Source organism: Chlorocebus sabaeus, chromosome 14, assembly GCF_047675955.1.
Source record: "Chlorocebus sabaeus isolate Y175 chromosome 14, mChlSab1.0.hap1, whole genome shotgun sequence".
In the NCBI taxonomy this organism is placed as follows: Eukaryota; Metazoa; Chordata; class Mammalia; order Primates; family Cercopithecidae; genus Chlorocebus; species Chlorocebus sabaeus.
The window spans coordinates 20,845,959-20,860,562 of NC_132917.1; positions in this window are offsets into that span (position 1 = coordinate 20,845,959).

The window sequence follows — 14,604 nt, forward strand, 5'->3', positions numbered from 1 at the left end:
AAGGACCTCTTCAAGGAGAACTACAAGCCACTGCTCAAGGAAATCAGAGAGGACACAAACAAATGGAAAAATATTCCATGCTCATGGATAGGAAGAATCAGTATCATGAAAATGGCCATACTGCCCAAAGTGTGTAGCATTATAGATTAAATGCTATTTCCATTAAACTACCATTGACATTCTTCACAGATTTAGAATAAACTATTTTGAAATTCACATGGAACGAAAAAAGAGTTTGTATAACCAAGACAATCGTAAGCAAAAAGAACAAAGCTGGAGGCATCACACTACCAGACTTCAAACTATATAAAAAGGCTACAGTAATCAAAACAACATGGTACTGTTACAAAAATAGACAGATAGACCAATGGAAAAAGAATAGAGAACTCAAAAATAAGACTGCACATCTACAACCATCTGATCTTCGGCAAACCTGACAAAAGCCGTGAGGAAAAGATTCTTTAGTAAGTGGTACTGGGAGAACTGGCTAACCATATGCAGAAAATTGAAACTGGACCCCTACCTTATACCTTCTACAAAAATTAACTCAAGATGGATTAAATACTTAAATGTAAAACCCCAAACTATAAAAACCCTAGAAGAAAATCTAGGCAATAGCATTCAGAACATAGACATGGGTAAAGATTTCATGATGAAATCACCAAAAGCAATTGCAATATAAGCAAACATTGACAAATGGGTTCTAATTAAACTAAAGAGTTTCTGCACAGCAAAAGAAAGTATCCTTTCACTTTTTAAAGAACATTGGATTATTTTTACGTATCCCTTTTAAAAATTTATTTGGTCTGTAGTTTGTATCATAATTATCTCAATGTTTTTCAGAAATCTCTAGCATTAAATTTAATTTTTTTCCTATATATAACTTTTAGAATAATTCTTTTCAGTATGGATTTTATAATATAACTTAAGAATATGTCAGATTATAATAGTTGTTCCCCTTTGGCTATGTAATACATTAACAGTTCAGTGTGAAATCTAAGTAGTATCTTCAACTTATTTTCTTTTCTCGATACTATTCGTATTGTTTTTCCTTAGCACGATGTTTTTTATTTCTGTTTTTATGTCTTTAAACATACTGATACCTCTGAATATCTTCTCCTTCCTACCAAATTATCCTCTTTTATAATCTTGTCACATTCTCCTCTAAGGTGCATTCATTCATCAAACATTTTGGAAGTGACTGTATTAAATATTGGAGATACAAAAATGAGTAAGTGAAATTCCAGTTCCTAAGATATTCCCAGTACAGTGGTGGAAACAAATAATCAGTTATAGTAAGATATACTTTGACATGTAGCAAAAGTATATAATAGGTGTTCTGGACAGAGGACAGTGTGCCTAACTTCCTAGGATTGAGGAAACGGTTGAAAAGGAGTCTCAAAATATGACCTGTGAGCCTGACTCTTGAAAGATAAGTGGTACAATTTTCTAGGGAACTTAGGCAAACACCTAAGAAAGTAAATTATAGAAGGTGTAGTACAGCCAAACAAAGTTGACACATTACAAACACACTACTTTTGTTTGAAAATATTATTTCTTCTTTATACGTGAATAATGGTTGCAATAGTTACACAATTAGAAATGGAGAGTTATTTTCCCTCCGCATTAGAAAATGTTGTTCCATGCTCTTTTGACTTCCACTTTTGATCCTGAGAAGTCTCCTGTCTGCTTAGCAATAATTCATTTTCCTTATGAGTAGTCTTTTCCTTCCTGGTCCTGTACATCTTCACATTGTATTTGGTGTTTCACACCTAACACATTATTTATTAATGTTGTTAATTATGTTATCCTGCTTGAGACTCTGACATTCCTGAATCTAAAGATGGGTCTTTTTGTCCACTCTGGGATATTCTTAGCTATTATATCTTTGTGGATTCTTGCCCATTGTATTTTTCTTTGTACAACTGTCTTGATACATGTGAATAATTATTATTATTATACTATGACTCAACATATTTTCCATATATTAATCTCTTTGCATTGCATTCTGGGTAATCTCTTTACACCTGTCTCCCAAATAAACTCTTCAGTGGTATTTAATTTGCAGTTTATTTTGAGTTATTAATTTTAATTATAGTTTTCCACTCTAGAAGTACTATTTCTTTTATTTTCATATTTGCTTGCTCATTTTTATTCTCTTCTTTTCTATCCCAATTTCAGTGTCTTATTTTATTTAACATATTAAGAATACTTAGTTTATACTTGTATTTTATAATACCAGTGTATACACTCATTGTAGATACAAACTTGTAGTTAAATAATTCTGTGAACGATTTTTTACTTATTGTACCTTATTTACCCGCATGTTTTATGATTTTATTGTCGACTCATGTTTCTTGGTACTTTTAACTGTGGAAATTCTTTAAGACCTGTGTTTAAAGTACTGCCTGCAGTTGGAATTTGCATATTCTTTTGCCAAGTACCTGAGGGCATTTTCAGACCCAACCCCTGGCTTAGTGGTTTTTCTTGTGTTCAGGTAGTATAAACTCGAGCTGCCAAAGCTCAGGGTTAGGAAAGCTTCAGAAAGGTTTTTTTTTGTTGTTGTTAGTTAAAGTAAAAATGCTGAAACATGTAAATAAGCCATTTTGTCTCACAGTAGGTTGCTTTTTATTCAGTCCCTGGGATATCACTTTTGGAATCAGGGGTTCTGCAGGGGTGTCTGATCAAACTTTTTACCCTGCTTGATTACCATTCAGTTTACTACTTGCTTGTACTTACATTTGTACTTTTGAAACACAGGTTTAAGTGCTTTGGATATCAGGAACTACATTCTAGCACTTGTTTACCTCTGTGGATTAGGCATTGATTTCTTAGATATGACTAAAATCACGAGTGACAAAACTGGACTTCTCAAAGTTCAAAATTTTTGTTTCAAAGGACACCATCAAGAAAGTGAAAAGATTACCTAGAGAATGGGGAAAATATTTGCAAACTATATAATAATTAACTTGTATGCACAATATATAGTGAACCCTTAGAACTCAACAGTTAAAAGGACAACCCATTTTATAAATGGGGAAAGGTTTTATATAGCAGCTTCTCTCAAGAAAATACACAGTAAACCCATGAAAAGGTGCTCACCATCACTGGCAACTACAGAAATGCAAAAGCACAACTAAATAGCACTTGATATCCAGTGGGTTGGTAAAAAAAAATGTTAAAGATAACAGGTACTGATGTGGATGCAGAGAAATTGGAACTCTCATACATTGCTAGTGAGATTGTAAAATCATGCATCTACTTTGGAACACAGTTTGATAGTTCCTCAAAATGTTAATTAACATTGAGTTGATACATGACCCAGCAATTGTATTCCTGGGTATACACTTAATTTAAGAAATATATCTACACAAAAAATTGTGCACAAAATTTTATGGTAGCAAAGTCAGAATGGCCAGAAATAGAATCAAATCAAATGTCCCTTAATGGAAGAGTTTATAAACAAAGTTGGTATATTCATGCATTAGGATATTATTCAGCAAAAGAAAAATAATTGGTATGGGGGGTCTTTGAAAATTCATAGAAAATTCATATTATGAAAAATCTATGCATGGATTTCAAAAATTTGTTTACACCAAAATAAACTGGTATTATTTTGATATTATGTATCTGAACAGGATCTAGTTTGAGGTACTGAAAAGGATAAGACATCAGTTTGAAAAGAAACCCTATCAGAACAAGATGCATTCTGCTAAAATTGAAGCAAGAGTAAACATCAAATTTATGATGATGCTTGGGTGGAAGAATGGCAAAATCACTGATGCTTTATGAAAAGTTTGCGGGGACAATGCTTCATAGAAATCAGCAGTTTATAAATGGATAACTCTTTTTAAGAAGGAATGAGATGATGTTGAACATGAAAACTGCAGCAGCAAATCTCCACATCAATTTGCAAGGAAAAAGTTACTCTTGTTCATGCTTTAATTGAAGAGGACCCATGATTAATGGCACAAATAGTAGCCACAGCTATAGACATTTCAACTGGTTCAATGTACACAATTCTGACTGAAAAATTCAAGTTGGGGCAACTTTCCATTTGATAGGCCCCAAATGCATTGCACGCACATCAGCTGAAGACAAAAGCAGAGCTTTGAATGGAAATTTTAAACAACTGGGCTCAAGATCCTGAAACAGTTATTTGAAGAACTGAAACATGGCTTTACAAGTATAATCCTGCGACAAAACACAATTAAAGCAGTGGCTACCAAGAAGTGGAAGTGGTCCAGTCAAGGCAAATTGGACCAATCTAGGGCAAAGGTCATGATAACAGATTTTTGGGATCTAAAGGCATTTTTATTTTATTTTATTTTCTGGCAAGCCAAAGGATGATGACATCTGCTTACTTACTATGAGAGTGTTTTGAGAATGTTAGCCAAAGCTTTAGCAGGAAAATGCCCAGGAGAGCTTTACCAGAGAGTCCTTCTCCACCCTGACAATGCTTCTGCTCATTCTTCTTGTCAAGCAAAAGCAATTCTGAAAGACTTTCATTGTGCAATCATTCATCCACCTTACTGTCCTGGTTTGTCTCCTCCTGACTTCTTGTTTTGTAATCTAAAAAAAAAAATCTCTAATGGGCACCCATTTTTCTTCAGTTAATAAATGGATAACTGCATTTGATGCAGTCAAAATGCCTGCATTGATGTGGTTAAATTCCCAGCACCCCCAGTTCTTTAGGGATGGACTAAATGTCTGGTATCATTGCTTACAAAAGTATCTTGAACTGGATGGAGCTTACATCGAGAAGTAAAGTTATATATTTTGATTTATCATTTTAATCCAATTTTCCCATAAACCTTTTGAAGTCCCTTTGTACATGCTATGCCACGAATGAGTCTCTAAAACATGGTGCTAAGTAAAAGAAGCTAGTTACAAAAGATCACATATTGAATGATTAGATTTATATGAAATGTTCAAATTAGGCAAATTTTTAGAAAGCAGATTGATTAGTGGTTGCCAATGCCTGCAGAGAGATGAGGATGGGAAGTGACTATTAATGAGTGTGAGGTTTCTCTCTGGGCCAGTGACAATATTCTCAAGTTAAATAATTGTGGTACTTTCTCAACTTTGTGAATCTACTGAAAATCAATGAATTGTATACTCATAAAAGGTGAATTTAATGGCATGTGAATGACAGTAAAGGAGTTATTAAAAATTACATGTATTATACTATGAATTCACTTGAGACTAAAGATGAGAAGAAGAATGTAATGAAAAATTATCTAGTACAGGGATTTTGAAATTAACTAAATGGAATAAGATCTAAAACCTCAAAGAAAAAAAAACGAATGAAAAGAATAGGCCTGGGAAGGGGAAAATAGCCATTCCTTTGGCAGTGTCCTCAGCTCAGAGCCTTCTATGCATAATATTATTATTAGATGTGTAATAATGTTGATGTGTAACATATTTTTTACATTAACTATTTGAAAATGTTACAAAGTGAAAAACACAAAAATACACATTTTGAGGGTTTATTTTAGATTGTACACCTGTGTAACCACCAACATAGTTCAGTAATAGAACAGTGCTAAGACTACAGGAGCTCTTTTTCTTCACCTCAAATATTTATGCCCTCCTCTCCAAATGAACTGCTGTTTTGACTTTTGTAGTAATTCCTTCCTTTAAAATTTTTTTTTTTTCACTGAATCTTACCAACAACAAAAAGATAATGTTGCCTTTTTTTTTGGGTAATACCTATATATGGAATTTGTGATAGGCATATATGTGTGGCCTTTTTTTCACAATTTTTTATATATATGAAATACATCTATGTTTTTGTGTGTAGCTGTGATTCATTAATTTTCATTTCTGAATAATGCTTCATTATAAAGTATTATAATTCTACTTTTGATGACATTTATTTCCAATTTTCATCTATTGCAAATACATATAGAAACTACTGTGTACCATTTGATGACTATATATATATGATTTCTGTTGGGTGTTGCTGGGTCCCATTGCTAGAATCGCTGGGTCACTGACTGTACAAATTTTGTACCTTGTGGTGTGGATTTCCCAGAAAAAACTGTGGCAAGATCTTGTATACAATTACTTTATTTGGGAGCAGGAAGAAGGGAGCAGGGGAGCACAACACAGGGGAGGAGGAAAAACTAACATGGGGTGCATTATTGAGGTCGTTGTTAGGTTCAGTGGGATCTCAATTTCTAAGAAGGTGTCAGAATGAATACTAGAATTGTCCGTCTGAAGGATGGGAGTTGGAGCAGGTTCTGTAGTGTTAGAGAAGGTCCTCAGACAGAAGATGGAAAGACACACTGCTCATGCTTGAGGTGAGTCGCCATTACAGCACTAGAAACTGTCTGGGCTTGTGGGGTACCACTGTTTATGACAGAAATTAGAGTTACACCGAAGTCATTTGTCAGGGAACTAGTGGCATCTACTTCAGCCCATTCTTTAAGCTGCTCACATCTGCCTTGCCAACACATTAAGTCCAATCTGTCCTTTAAGTGTTCAAGTAGATGACTAATTACAGTCTCCAGAAGGGTTGGTGGAACATAATAGACTCCCCATGGTTGACAGTGTTTTCAAGTTTTTGATTTATATTAATCATCTCCTATTTTCTCTACTATTTTAGGTTTCCTGTACCTTTGGCCAGCGTTTTGGCTGGTCTGGACCCATTAGGTTGTTACACTTGCCCATTCCCTATTGTTATCAGGCATGGAAGTACCAAAAGACATCAATGAATCCTCTGAGTTCCAGGCGTAGTTGTCTCTGGCTTCATATTTAGTAGCAAGTGTAGTTCCCCATAATACTTGAAATAATTCTCCTGTGCCAATATTATGACTAGTTTAGTTGTCTTCTGATTTATCAGCATGAGGTATGAAAGAGGTTAGGCAGCAATCATAGTTTCAGGCTTGGAAAAGTCGTATTATGTCCCTTGGTGGAATTATCACACCCTTTCCACCCAAGAAACAAGTTCCTATATACTTGTAGGCCCTGAGGTTGTAGGGATGGAAATAATATTTTGAGAAGGAGTCACTAAAGAGAGGGTTAGAGGGGCTCTTCCTACTTAATACCACTTGGTTTAGGCCCTGTGTGTTCCTGCTATTGGGTACAACACACCATACATTGGCCATTCTTTTAGTGCTGCAAACCTAGAGTGTTTTTTCTTATCTGGAGGATGCACTGAACCATTCGTAGGTCATTCTATCATTGTGTTAGACTTTGACAGTTAATGTGATATGTGGTAAGATGAGTAGTTGTCACAGCTGTGTGGTTATTGTTGTGTCTCTTTTTGTTTCTGAGACAAAGTTTCACTCTTGTTGCCCAGGCTGGCGTGCAATGGCATGACCTCAGCTCACCACAACCTCCACCTCCCAGGTTCAAGTGATTCTCCTGCCTCAGCCTCCCAAGTAGCTGGGATTACAGGCACATGCCACTACGCCCGACTAATTTTTGTATTTTTTGTAGAGTTGGGGTTTCTCCATGTCGGTCAGGCTGGTCTCGAACTCCAGACCTCAGGTGATCTGCCCCCCTCAGCCTCCCAAAGTGTTGAGATTACAGGTGTGAGCCACCGCGCCCGGCCTGTTGTATCTCTTTAACATAAAATGGGTCTTCTTATCTGAGGTGATGATGTTATATGAGATCTTATGTTAGTAACTAAGTTGTAAGTTCTTATATTGTGGGGCTGACAGACTTACTATAGCCAAGGAAGTTAACCCACATTCAAAAGTAGGTACCGATTCTGTTAAGGGTAGTCATTACTGTCTCCAGCATGGAATGAGTTCAGGGTGACATATTTGTCACCAAGTTTCTGGTTATTCTTTTGAGAGATGATACCATAGTGAGGGTTCATCGTGGCTTTTTTCTGCTTACAAAAGTATCTGCCGTAGGGGTTGCTACATATAACTTGGTGAGAAGCAGCAACATACTGCAGTCATTGATAATGTCCATCTCTTCCACCATGTCGCCATTCATGGGCCATTTGCACATAGACTAATATTATGAGATCTTTGGGGTGTTGCTTTTCTGGCTAGAAACCTGTGACCAGTGGCACCTTTGCCTGAGGTTTGCTCGGGTCCACTGGACTTGTTCCCATCAGGTTTCGCTCAGCTCACACTACCAGCCTGGATCCCATGCCTCCAAGGGAGACTGGAGTCAGACGTGGAGTGGTCAGGGGTGTGTGAGCAAACATGGGGTCTGGCCACTGCACAGTCAGACACACTGGCCACTGCTGCAGGGCAGGCAACTCCAGGTGCCGGCATGGGTGCCAGCTTTCTGCGAGGCTGCAGCTGGACCAGGCATACTGCAGGCAGCTTCCCCAGCTGGCACTGGGGAATGCAGTGGTACCCAGAAACATGAACACGCCTGGAACTACACGGCCACAAAGAGGGAGTCAGAGCTCTGGCATGGGAAGCTTTCAGGTCTGGGCTCCCCAAAGGGCTGCAGCTCTTCTCTCCTTCTTTTTGCCTGCAATATGGCAAGCAAGGGCATGTTTCAGCCCTGTTTGTATTACAGCAGCTCTTTCGGTCTTGCGACTCAGCAGGTCCCGAGTTCTTGTCCTGTGACCAGGAAGAATGAGGTATGCAGAACAGTGGAGGGTAAGCAAGATGAAGAGGAGCTTTCTTGATCAATAGAACAGCTCAGGAAAGACCTGCAGTGGGCAGCTCCTCTCTGTCGCCAGGGTGTCCCGATGAGCGTTCAGCTCCTAACAGAGAGGGTAGCTCCTCTCTGTAGGCAGGTCATCCCAACAAGTGTTCAGTTCTCACAAGAGAGAGAGTAGCTCCTTTCTGCAGCTGGTTGTCCCAAGTGTTTAGCTATCAGCAGAGAGGATAGCTTTCTCTGTAGCTGGTTGTCCTATCATCTGCAGCTGTTGGCAGAGAGTAGACCCCAGAGTGGGTGGCTCCTCTCTGCAGCAGGTTGTTCTGTCGTTTGCAGCTCTCAGCAAGGAGGATAGCTACTCTATGCTGCTGGTTATCTCATTGGCTCTCCATCCTCTGCTCTGCTCTGGCTGAGCCTGGAGCTTTTATAGGACTCAGAGGGGAGGAAGTGCATGCTTATTGGTTCATGGGCAACCACAGGTGGGCCCAGAAAAGGCACCACAAGTCCCTACTCCAGTCCATAGGACTGGCAGCTTGGCCCCCAGCCTTCAGGCCCTCCCTGGCCTGAAAGTGGGGCCTCATCAGGGACCTGCTTCCTTCTGCCCAGGAGCCCGTCTGCCTGCTTCCACCATCCATGGCACTGAGGCTGCTTGTGCCAAGGGGAAACTGGAGGCCAGCGTTGAGCCACCCTCAGCTCCTCCCTCAGGTTTCCCCCATGCCTGTTGGTGCCCAAGGTCCAGAGGGGGCTGAGGTGGCAGGAGCATGTCAGTGCTTCCCTGAGCATGCACACACCTGGCCAGGGTGTGATAGCATGGGGGCTCAGCCCCAACTTTGCTCTGACATTGCAGTGGGCAGCTGCAGCTGCACCTGGGAGAGTGGGGCTGCTACCTGCTCCTGACTCCTGCTGGCTCTGTGGGGTACACAGCCCCAGTTGCACCCCCTCACAACCTGGGGTAGAGGTTCCAGGTCCTTGCTGGGCCAGGTCGGTGTCCAGGGCAGGGGCAGCATTTCCACGAGGCCCCCGCCTTGGTCTCAGTGCTCAAGGGTGCGCAGAGCTTCTCCTCTAAAGGCTCACGGCCCTGCCCAGGGGAGCACCTCTGTATCAGTCTATTCTCATGCTGCCAATAATAAAGCATACATACCCAAGACTAGGTAATTTATAAAGGAAAGAGGTTTAATTGACTCAGGGTTTCACATGGCTGGGGAGGCCTCACAATCATGGCAGAAGGCGAATGAGGAGCAAAGTCAGGTCTTACATGGTGTCAGGCAAGAGAGTGTGTGCAGGGCAACTCTCCTTTATAAAACCATCAGATCTCATGAGACTTAATTCACTATCATGAGAACAGCATGGGAAATACCTGACCAATGATTCAATTACCTCCCACCAGATCCCGCTGGTGAAACTCTGGGAGTTATGGGAGCTATAATTCAAGATGAGATTTGGGAGGGGATGCAGCTGAAACATATTAGCCTCCTGTAGTGGATTGCAGTCTGCTTTGCTGTTGGGCGTGTCAGGCCCAGCAATCACCCGGATGTGGGGTGGATTTCCCCAACACATGGCCCCGGGTGGTTCTGGGCAGAACCTCTCCTGGGGCACAGGAACCTCGCAGGGTGGCCATGGTGACTGCACCGCTCACTGGGTCCCTGAGGTAGGAGCTGCTCCCACTTCCCACCCTGGGCCGGCGAAACAAGGCCCCAGGTCCACGCTCCTCCCTGCACCCCCGCCCCCAGAGCGTGGGGTCTCCGGACCTGGGGGTGGGTCCTGCCTGGCTGCACTAGGGTGGGGGCAGTGCATTTGGCTGCCTCAGGGACGTGGGGCACAGTGGACCCACCACCGCCGTTGCTGCTTCCACAGGCACTCCTGCCGCCACTACCGCCTTCCCGCACCTCCCTGCTGTGGCAGCCCGCCACTGCCATCACTAACATGGCTGAGAACAGAGGCTCTATAACACCCACCCAATGGGTGATTCTCGTCACCTGGTTTTTGAGTATCTTTTCTGTGGTGGATATCTTATGATGAGCATTAGTATGAATCAAAAAAAGATTTACATACTCTGTGGCCGTTACCACTGGTCCATTCAAATGCCTCTTCACCACATTTTCTTGTCTCTAATCTTCCAGACTTGTTCCTTCTGAGCCCTGACCAACCACTTTAGCCAGCTGCCACTGTCTGGCAGTGTGAAACCTACCTCAGGTTTCTTTTATTTCCATTCAGAAAGGATGTAGGTTCTGCCCATAGGAAAAGCTTCTTATTGTTTTTCATGAATGCTTCTGAATTGACCTATAGTTTGGCAATAGTTCATACTGGCTGGAGATGACATTGATTTGACCAATTTATGGAACAGGCTTTCCCCCCGGCCCCCTTAAATTATCTGTCAGGTGATCCTGGGACATCCTTCCATGAAGACAAAGAGAAGTGTGTGATTTTTGAGTGTCTGAATGTCATATCAATTTTAGATTCCTGGGTTAAATCTCACTTAGATGTGCTATATAAAATATCTTGCTGGATTTGGTGCTAATATTTTGTTAAGGAATTTTGCATCTATATTTATAAGTAATACTGGTATGTGGATTTCTGGTTTTTAAATCTTGTCTTTGTCTGGATTTCGTATCAGGAGGATACCAATGGGTTGGGAAATGACTGAAAACATTTTTGTGGGGTTGGTATTATTTCTTTTTTCAAAATTTAATCGTATTTACCAGTAAAGTAATCTGGGCATGGACTTTTCTTTGTGGGAGAATTGCTAATTGCTAATTTAAATTTTGCTAAGTTATGTAACTATCACTATAAGTAAGTTTCAATACATTTTTATCACTCCACTATCATTCCTGTGTCACATTACTGTTAATCCCTATCTACTGCCTTGCCTCTACCTCTGCTCCAAGAAAATGCTAATATCTGTCTTTAAAGCTTGCTGTTTTCTGAATATTTTAATTAAGTGGAATCGTACAATATATGGTCTCTTCTGTCTAACTCCTTTCACTAAACAAATTTTTTTTGAGATTCATCCATCTCATAGCATCTGTCAATAGTTCATTCATTTTTATTGATGAATAGTATTCCATTCAGTGAACATCTCCCATTTCAGTCATTTCTAAGTTTTGGTTTATGATTATGATTATGATTATTGCTGCTAGGAACATATGTATGCAAGCCATTATGTAGATACTGTTGGTACAGTAAGAATGAAGAGACTTGGTAGTGAGTAAAGTAAGAGTTTCAGTGAAAAAGTTTATGATGCAGTTTTTTTTCTGCCTAGTAGCTTGCTTGTTTATTTACTTGGTTTTGGGATACTAAGTCATGTGACTATATCTGAGTTTCTAGATAGTTGATGTGTCACTGTATATTACTTTGCACTGGTTTATTTATAACATTCTGTTTAATTTGCATTTTGTTCTCCTACTTGGTTAAAAACTCAATAAATGTAATGATTCTTTCAGTTTGCCTCCATATTTTATACATAATAGATGAGATAAATGTGTATTGATTAATTGAATTTAAAATTTTGTCATCTTTTCAAAGGGCATATTTCATGAGCTTTTAAAAATAATGTGAAAACACTGTGGATATCTTAGTTAACAGAGACTATGGATTCCCTGTTTGCTAAGGGATTAATTAACCAATATTCCCTTTATTAATAAGGCTTATAGTCTGACTTTTAAGGAACTTTATTTCTCTTTTGGTAATCTGTACTTCTGATTTGAATATTGTACAAGTCAAATATACTAAGAGGTAAAGATTGTAGATAAAAGAGCAAATTTTTCCAGCAGTTAAGAAAAATGTTTCTGTATTTTTTTGGGGTGGTTTTACTGACATCTAGTGGCATTCAGTCCTATATGTTTAAGCTTGCTTTATTTCTACTTGTCTTTCCATGACTATCTCATGTTTTAAAACTTAAGGAAAAAGCCAGTTCAGGTGTCTAACGTGAGGGTAGCATTTTTTTGTTGAGGATTCGTGATATTATGCATATACCTTGTATATTATTTGACATAAATGGGTCAATGTGACTATGTCATTCATTCCTAAGTTTAGTTTTTTCCTGTACCTTTTCATTTCCTTTATTTGCTTGGATTTCCTTTCCTCCTCCTCCCCTCATTAATATAATTCCTCCACCCTTGCCCTGAGGTAGGTCATTATAACACTGGAGATTTTCTCCATGTGCATGTAAATCAATGAATGAGTAATTATACATCTATAAATACATATATACAATGTATACGTTTGTGTTATTTGTTCTAGAAAAATAAAATCATACATAATTTTTTGCATTTTGCTTTTCTTAGCATACCTCTTGAAAATCTTTCTAAGAAAGGTAATGTAGTTCTATTTGTTCTTTTAAATGTGTGCATACTATTTAAAATTGTGGATGTATTTTAATTTTGTTTTCAGTAACTTTTCTTTTGGTGGCTACTCATCATTAATTTTTTTTTTTTTTTTTTTTGCCACATTGGGGATAGTTACGTTAGACATCTATGCCTATATATCCTTACAGAGGGTAACTTTGACTCTTTGAGATAGCTTTTTATCAGTGAGATTGAGATAGCTTTTTATCAGTGAGATTGCTGGGTGAAAGAATGTGTTTAATTTTAATAGATGTTACCATATTGCTTTCAAAAACAGCTCAGATGTCTATGAGCAATGCATGAGAATACCTTCCCCACATCACCATTACTAGAATAGAATTTTGGATATCTTAGTTATAAAATAATGTCACAAATAAAAGAAATGTATTCTTTAGATTTGTTTCATTTTTTCTTAGAGCATGTATTAAAATTACAAGAAAATGATTAATAATATTGATTGTGAATACTACTCTAGTTACTGATTTAAATAGAAGTGGATTTAGTTTTAGAATATAGGACATTTCCTCTTGGTTTTTAATACATGGTTTTAAAGTATATATTTAACTAGTTTCCTTCTAATTTTATTCTACTTTAGAGTTTTTATTATGAAGAGCTGTTGAATAGTATTAAATACCTTTTAAGTACTTACTAATATGATCATGCTATTTCTACCTTTCATTTGTTGATATAATCAATTATGTTGATAGATTTCCTAAATCTGAATTGTTCTTACATTTCTGGAGTAAATTCTGCTCCGTTAGATTAGATAAAACTCAGCTGTGATCTCATATGGTCCAGTCTTTTAGTAAATTGTTAAATAAAACATACATAAAATAGTGTTTTTCAACATTTATACCCTTAACTAATATATATTTGATTTTACTGCTCACATTCGTATGTCTGAACAATACATTTTAAAATTTTATCTTGTTAAAATTATAAAATGGAATCCTACTTAATTCTTCTGGTTTATTTGGTTATTAGTAAGTTTTTGAGGTTCATCCACTTTGATGCATGTAGTTCTAGCTCATTAATTTTCATTGCTGTATAATACCTTACTATATGAATATACCACAATTTACCCATTGAGTTTGATAGACATTTGTGTTGTTTCTGATTTTGGCGTTCTACAAATAATGGCATCATAAGATATTTTAAAAATATGCCTTTAGTACAAATGTACAAGAATGTGTCTAAAATGTATTCTAGAACTTGAGCTAAGGTTTATCTCGAGTTCAAATGGATAGGGTTTGTCCATATTCAATTTTGTGAGTTACTGTAAGACTACTTTACAGGTTTTTGAAATTATAATCACACCAGCAGTTTATGAAAATTGCCATTTCTCCATATTTTCACCATCATTTAATATTTTTTGAAATTTAAATATTTACTAATTTGGGTGCGAAATGAATCACATAGTTTAAAAAACTTCGTTTTGAAATAATTTTAAAATTATAGAAGTATTGCAAGAATAAAATGATTCCTCTTAACTATTTACCCAGATTCATTGGTTCACCATATTTGCCTTATTTTTTTGAATTTGTACATGTATGTATGCATGTGTGTGTATTAATGTATGTATATGTATGTAGAATGCAGATATATATATACACACACATTTATATACACACATACATATATATGCACACACATTATTTTTCCTTATCTGTTTGAGATTAAGTAC